The 7,566-nt window shown below is 38.0% G+C and overlaps 1 pseudogene across 1 annotated transcript; it reads left to right on the forward strand.

The window, feature by feature from the left end:
* Nucleotides 1-6,333: 6,333 nt before the first annotated feature.
* LOC703813 (mRNA turnover protein 4 homolog pseudogene) lies at nucleotides 6,334-7,351 on the forward strand (annotated as a pseudogene). The gene has a single exon (XR_003725838.2). The product of XR_003725838.2 is annotated as an mRNA turnover protein 4 homolog pseudogene (transcript).
* Nucleotides 7,352-7,566: the final 215 nt, after the last annotated feature.

Consider the following 7,566-nt stretch of genomic DNA (forward strand, 5'->3'; position numbering starts at 1 on the left):
AGGCTGGGCATGGTGGCTCATGCCTGTAATCCCAGTGCTTTGTGAGGCTGAGGAAAAAGGATTTCTTGAGGCCAGGAGGTCGACGTTATAGTGAGCTATGACTGTGCCACTGCACCCCAGCCTGGGTGACAGAGTGAGATCCCACCTCAAAAAAAGCAGTGATAAACTGGTAAAATTATTAAAACAAGCATTTCAGAACTCTGAACATTAAGCAGAGGGACACAATAAACTGAAAAGCATTTGTTCAAGAAAAACTACTGAATCTCCGTAAAAACAGTGGGATCTTTTTAACTTGAGGTTGCTCCCATCCTTCCTCCCCCAACCCCACCTGCCTAATTCTGTGCTGCAGTATTTATGAAGACAATTAGCTTGGCTCCTGTCTGGGGGTGGCGATCTGACTTGGAGCTCTGCTGAAGTCCAAAGGCCCAGGGATATTATTGAAAACAATAGTGACCAGTGTCAAAAAATGAAAGGCTAATGCCATAACTGTCTGAGGCTATGATACTGGTTGAGCAAACTAGAGACCAACCAAAAATGTTAAGTGGAGATCTGGGGAATGAGATAACTTTAGAAGGTTTTTGAAAAGGCTGTCATATTCTTGAGAAATCTGGAAGTCTGTGTGCATGTGCAGGGCTAAGAACACACTAAGCAAAGACCAGAGAGGGCCCTAGTTATCTACTCACACCCAGATGATGGGGAGGCTCCGCATAAGCAGAAAGTAAAAGCCAAAGAAGCTCAATTAACTGGATTAACTTTGAATGCATGCCCCAACCCCAAAATCATCTCAGCAAAAAGTGGAAGCTTTATTCGCTCAAGGTCTTCAAGTACAACCCGTTTAACATTGACCAATATTTGTTGGCCACTAAGCAATGCTGATCTAGGGATGACTCCTAGGAAGCTGTCTTAGTCCATTTGGGCAACTGTGACAAAAATGCCGTAAAACAAAATGCATAACAAAAATGCCACAGACTGAGTAATTTACCAACAACAGAAGTTTATTGTTCACAGTTTCAGAGGCTGGGAAATCCAAGATCAAGTGACTAGCGGATTTGAAGTCTGGTAAGGGCTCACTCTCTGCTTCAAAAATGGCACCTTCTCACTGTGTCCTTTCACAGTGTCCTCACATGGCAGGAAGGCAAAAGGGCTCCTGTAAGCCTCTTTTATAAAGGCACCAATCTCACTCATGAGGATGAAGCCCTCATGACCTAATTAACTCAATGTCCTCATCTCTTAATACTATCATCTTGGGGGTTAGATTTCAGCATATAAATTTTGGGGGCACACAAATATGCAGACCATAGCAGAAGCCAAACTTAAAAATAAAAACAATTAAGAAAAACAACAGATTAGACAATTCAGTGGTTCCACATTGGAGGGAAGACAGGTACTGTATATTTCGTCCAGGCAAATCACTAAATATACAAACAAAAAATAACATTAACAACAAAATCCCCCAGAAGCAACAGCAATCACTGGGAGGGGTGGGGAGAAGAACATAATCGATAGTTGCTACAATATTTTATCTAAAATATATTCAGTTGTCAACAAAAATTTATGAGACATGCAAAGAAATAAGAAAGTGTGGCCCATACATAGAAATAAAAATCTACGAACAGAAACTGTCTCTAAAGGAGACCGTAAGTTGAACTTAGTTAAAAAAGACTTCAAGCATGTTTTTATAAATATGTTCAGAGAAGTAAAGGAAGCCATGCTTTAAAAGTTAAGGGAATTGCACCACTGCACTCCAGTCTGGTGACAGAGTGAGACTCCGTAAAAAAAAAAAAAAAAAAAAAAAAAAAAAAAATATATATATATATATATATATATATATATATATATATATATATAAGTTAAGGGGAAGTATTACTACAATGACTCATAAAACAGAGACTATCAATAAAGAGATGGAAATTGGAAAAAAGAGCCAAATAGAAATTCTGGAATTGAAAAGTCAAATAACTGAATAAAGAAATTCACTAGAGTGGCACAGCAGCAGGTTTGAGCTGAAAGAGGAAATAATCAGTGAACTTGGAGACAGATTAATAGGGATATGCAACCTAAAGAACACAGAGAAAAAAGAACAAAGAAGAATGAACAGAGACTTAGAGAAATTTAGTACACTTTTGTGATGGTTAATATTAGGTGTCAACTTTATTGGACTGAAGGATGCCTAAACAGCTGGTAAAGTATTGTTTCTGGATGTGTCTGTGGGTGTGCTGCCAGAGGAGATTGATATTTGAGTCAGTGGACTGGGAGAGGAAGACCCACTCTCAGTGTGGGTGGGCACCATCCACTCAGCTAGCCAGCATGGCTAGAACAAAGCAGGCAGAAGAAGGTGGGATAAGCTGAGTCTTCTGGCTCTCATCTTTCTTCCATGCTGGATGCTTCCTTCTGTTCCTCCTGTCCTTAGACATGAGACTTTAGGTTCTTCAGCCTTTGGACTATTGGTTTGCTGGGGCCTCTTGGGCCTTTGGCCATAGACTGAAGGCTGCATTGTTGGCTTCCCTACTTTTGAGGCTTTTGGACTTGGACTGAGCCACTAGTGGCTTCTTTTTTCCTCAGCTTGCAGACAACCTATCATGGGAATTTGCCTTGTGATCATGTGAGCTAATTCTCTCCATTAAACTTCTTTTCATATATACATATATCCTATTAGTTCTGTCCCTCTGGAGAACCCTAATACACCCGTTAAGCACACTAACATATGCATAATGGGAGCAATGGAAAGAGAGGAGAGAAAAAAAGGAACAGAAAAAAATATTCAAAGGAATAATGGATGAAAACTCCCAAAATATGGCAAAAACATTAATTTACACTTTCAAGAAGCTCAACAAACTCCAAGTAGTGAAACTAAAAGAAGTCCACACCTAGATTCACCACAAAAAAACTGTTGAAAAACAGACAATCTTGAAAGCAACAATACAAAATGACTCACAAAAATATCCTAATAAGAATAGCAGCTGACCTCCCATTAGACACCATGGAGCCAGAAGGCAGTGGGATGATGTTCAAAGTGTTGAAAGAAGAAAACTGTCCACCAAGAATTATATCTTTCAAAAAGGAAAATGAAATAAAAACTTTCCTAGTTAAACAAAGACTGAGAAAATTCATTGCCATCAGACCTGCCTTACAAGAAATTCCAAAAGAAGTTTTCGGGCTGAAAATATATAAAACCAGATGGTAATTTGAATATGTTATGAAGAAACAAAGAACACAGGTAAAGTAATTCCATAAGTAAATATAATAGACAGAATAAATATATATTTAAATCTTCTCTTAGTTTTTAAAACATTGAATAAAATAATTAAATTGTGTAAAAGAATTTAAAACCGTATTGTTGGGCATATAACATATAAAGATGGCCAGGTGGGGTGACTCATGCCTGTAATCCCAGCACTTTGGGAGGCCAAGGCAGGTGGACCACTTGAGGTCAGGAGCTCGAGACCAGACTGGCCAACATGGTGAAACCTTGTCTCTACTAAAAATACAAAAAATTAGCTGGGCTTGGTGACGGGCACCTGTAATCCCAGCTACTTGGGAGGCTGAGGCACGGGAATTGTTTGAACCCTGGAGGTGGAGGTTGCAGTGAGCCGAGATTGTGCCATTACACTCCAGCCTGGGTAGCAAGAGTGAACTCTGTGTAAAAAAACAAACAACATATAAAGATATAATTTGCATAAAAGCAGTAGTATTGAGAAGAGATGGAAGGGAGCTATTGTGGAGCAGTTTGTATATACTACCAGAGTGAAATTAGGATTAATTCAAAGTAGATTATTTTAAGATGCAAATTATAATCCCAACAACAACCCTAAGAAAACAACTCAAAATATATTAAAAAACAACTACAAAGGAATTAAAATGGTATATTAGAAAGTATCTATTCAACAAAAATAGGTAGTGAAGAAAAAGGATAAGATTAATGAAGGCATGAGACATGTATGGAAAAAATAGCCAGATAGCAGACATAAATCCAACTACATAAAGTTACATTAAATAAGTAAATTAAGGAACCCAATGTAAACATAGATTGTCAGATTGGATAAGTGAAATACAGGATGCAACTATTTCCTGCCTACAAGAGATACACTTTAGATTTAAAGCCACAAACAGGTTGAAAGTAAGTGGATGGAAAAAGATACACCATGCAAACAGTAACCATAAGAGAGCTGAAATTGCTATTTTAATACCACACACAATAGGCTTTAAAACAAAAATTGTTACGAGACAGAGACATATTTTGTCTTGATAAAATTGACAATTTGTTTTGAGACAGAATCTCACTCTTTGCTCAGGCTGGAGTGCAGTGGTGTAATCTCAGCTCACTGCAACCTCTACCTCCTGGGTTCAAGCGATCCTCCTGACTCAGCCTCTTGAGTAGTTTGGGACTACAGGCATGTGCCACCACACCCAGCTAATTTTTCTATGTTGTCCAGGCTGATCTCAAATGCCTGACCTCAGGTGATCCGCCCGCCTTGGCCTCCCAAAGGGCTGGGATTACAGACGTAAGCCACCACACCAGGCAAAAATTGACAATTTATAGAAAGATGTAAATATTATAAACATGTTTTTATCTAACAACAAAGCCCTAAAAATACTTAAAACAAAGGTGACAGAATTGAATAAAACAGACAATTTTACAATAATAGTTAGAAACTAAAAAATTAATAGAACTGCTAGATGGTTAATCTGTAAGTATTAAAACAACTTGAAGAACACTATTAATCAATTTGAGTAACTGATATCTACAGAAGACTGCATCCAACCACAGTAAAATTCACATCCTTTCAAAAGTGCACATGAACTATTCCCCAGGGTAGACTATATGCTATACCTATATAAGTCTCAACAACTTAAAAGGATTGAAATCATGCTGAGTATATTCTCTGACCACAAGGAAATTAAATTATAAATCAATAGAAAGGCATTTGCAAAATCCGATATACTTGGAAATTAAACTATATATAGCCAAATAGTCCATGGATCGAAGAAGAAATCACAAAGAAGATTAGAAAGTATTTTGAACTGAATGAAAATGAAAACACAACATATAAAATTTATGGGATGTAGCTAACTTAGTGCTTAGGATAAAATACATAGCTTTAAATATCTGTATTACAAAAGAAGCTCTTAAATCAGTAATCTAATATTTCACCTTCAGAATCCAGAAAAAGAAGAGCAAAATAAACCCATGACAAAGATATGGAGCAGACATAAATAAAATTAGAGCAGGCATAAATAAAATATAAAACAGAAAAACAACTGGGAAAATCAATGAAACAAAAAAAATTGTTCTTTGAAAAGATCAACAAAACTTGAGAAATCTTTGGCTAAACTGACCAAAACAAAAGAAAGAAGATACACATCACCAAAATCAGGAATACAAGAGGGGACATCAGCAATGAACGTACAGGCATTAAGAGGATTATAAAGAAATATTGTAAACAAATAATCCAATAAATTAGAAGACTTAGATGAAATGGACAAATTCCCAGAAAGACAGAAATTACCAACACAGACTTTAAAAGAAACAGAAAATCTGAATAGATCTATAACAACTAAAGAAATTGAATATATAATTAAAAATTTCTCATAAAGAAAACCCAGATGTGGGTGGTTTCCCTGGTAATTCAATCAGACATTTAAAGAAGAAATAGTGCCAATATTCCAAAATTGTTCATTATTAAACGTCCCCTGCTATTATTGTATTGCAATCTATCTGCCCCTTTAGATCTATTAAAGTTTGCTTTATATATTTGGGTGCTCCAGTGTTGAATGCATGTAAATTTACAATTGTTATGTCTTCTTGCTGAATTGACCCCTTTATCAGTATAAATTGACCTACTTTGTCTCTTTTTATATTCTATGACTTGAAGTCTATTTTATCTGATATAAGTATAGATAATCCTGCTCTTTTTGGTTTCGATTTGCATGGAATATCTTTTTCCATCTCTTTACTTTACGTCCACATATGTCTTTATAGGTGAAGTTTCTTATATGCAGTATATAGTTGAGTCTTGTTTTTTATCCAACTGCTTCAAAACATTGTTCTGGGCAAATACATTTTAAGTAAGACCTCAAAAGCATAGGCAAAAATGCAAAAATAAACAAATGAGATTATGTCAAGATAAAATAATAGGTTGGTGCCAAAGTAATTGTGGTTTTTGCCATTAATGGCAAACAACTCAATAGCAAAATAACAAATAATCAAATTTAAATATGACTAAAAGATATGAGTAGACAGTTCTCAAAATATACAAATGGCCATTGGGTATATTAAAAATACTCAACATCACTAATCATCAGGGAATTGCAAGTCAAAACTACAATAACATGGATTCAGCGCGATGCCCAAATCCAAGCGCGACAAGAAAGTCTCCTTAACCAAAACTGCCAATAAAGGCTTGGAATTGAAACAAAACCTGATGGAAGAGCTTCGGAAATGTGTGGACACCTACAAGTACCTTTTCATCTTCTCTGTGGCCAACATGAGGAACAGCAAGCTGAAGGACATCCAGAACGCCTGGAAGCACAGCCGGATGTTCTTCGGCAAAAACAAGGCGATGATGGTGGCCTTCGGTCGGAGCCCATCTGGTGAGTACAAAGACAACCTGTACCAGGTCAGCAAAAGGTTGAGGGGTGAGATGAGTTTCCTGTTCACCAACCGCACAAAGGAGGAGGTGAATGAGTGGTTCACGAAATACACAGAAATGGACAACACCCGAGCTGGTAACAAAGCAGCTTTCACTGTGAGCCTGGACCCAGGGCCTCTGGAGCAGTTCCCCCACTCCATGCAGTCACAGCTCAGGCAGCTGGGCCTGCCCACCACCCTCAAGAGAGGTGTGGTGACTCTGCTATCTGACTACGAGGTATGCAAGGAGGGCGACGTGCTGACCCCAGAGCAGGCTCGCGTCCTGAAGCTTTTTGGGTACGAGATGGCTGAATTCAAGGTGACCATCAAACACATGTGGGATTCACAGTTGGGAAGGTTCCAGCACATGGGAGACGACTTGCCAGAGAGCGCATCCGAGTCCGCAGAAAAGTCAGACTCAGAAGACGATGACTGAAAGGGACTCAGGACTGAAGGTCTCCTGAAACCTTCTGGGTCTCACTGGACCATGCAGGACTGCTGCCGCCCCTCTGGAGAGAGCAGCTTTTTATTTGTCTGTAGACAGGGAAAGTGATGGGCACTGACTTCCTCTAAAGAATAAAACTCTGGGCCTGGTGCGGTGGCTCACACCAGTAAAAAAAAAAAAAAAAAAAAAAAAAAGAAAGAAAGAAAGAAAAAAACCCTACAATAATGTAATATCTCACCCCAATTAAAATGGCTTTTATTAAAAAAACGAAAAATGGGTGCAGCACACCAACATGGCACAAGTATACATATGTAACAAACCTGCACGTTATGCACATGTACCCTAGAACTTAAAGTATAAAAAAAAAAAAAAAAAAAAAAAAACGAAAAATAACAGATACTGGTGAGGACGTAGAGAAAAGGAACCCTCATAACCCGTTGGTGGGAACATAAATTAGTACAGCCACTATGGAATGCATACCCCCCCCCAAAAA

The sequence above is a fragment of the Macaca mulatta genome, chromosome X, assembly GCF_049350105.2.
Source record: "Macaca mulatta isolate MMU2019108-1 chromosome X, T2T-MMU8v2.0, whole genome shotgun sequence".
In the NCBI taxonomy this organism is placed as follows: Eukaryota; Metazoa; Chordata; class Mammalia; order Primates; family Cercopithecidae; genus Macaca; species Macaca mulatta.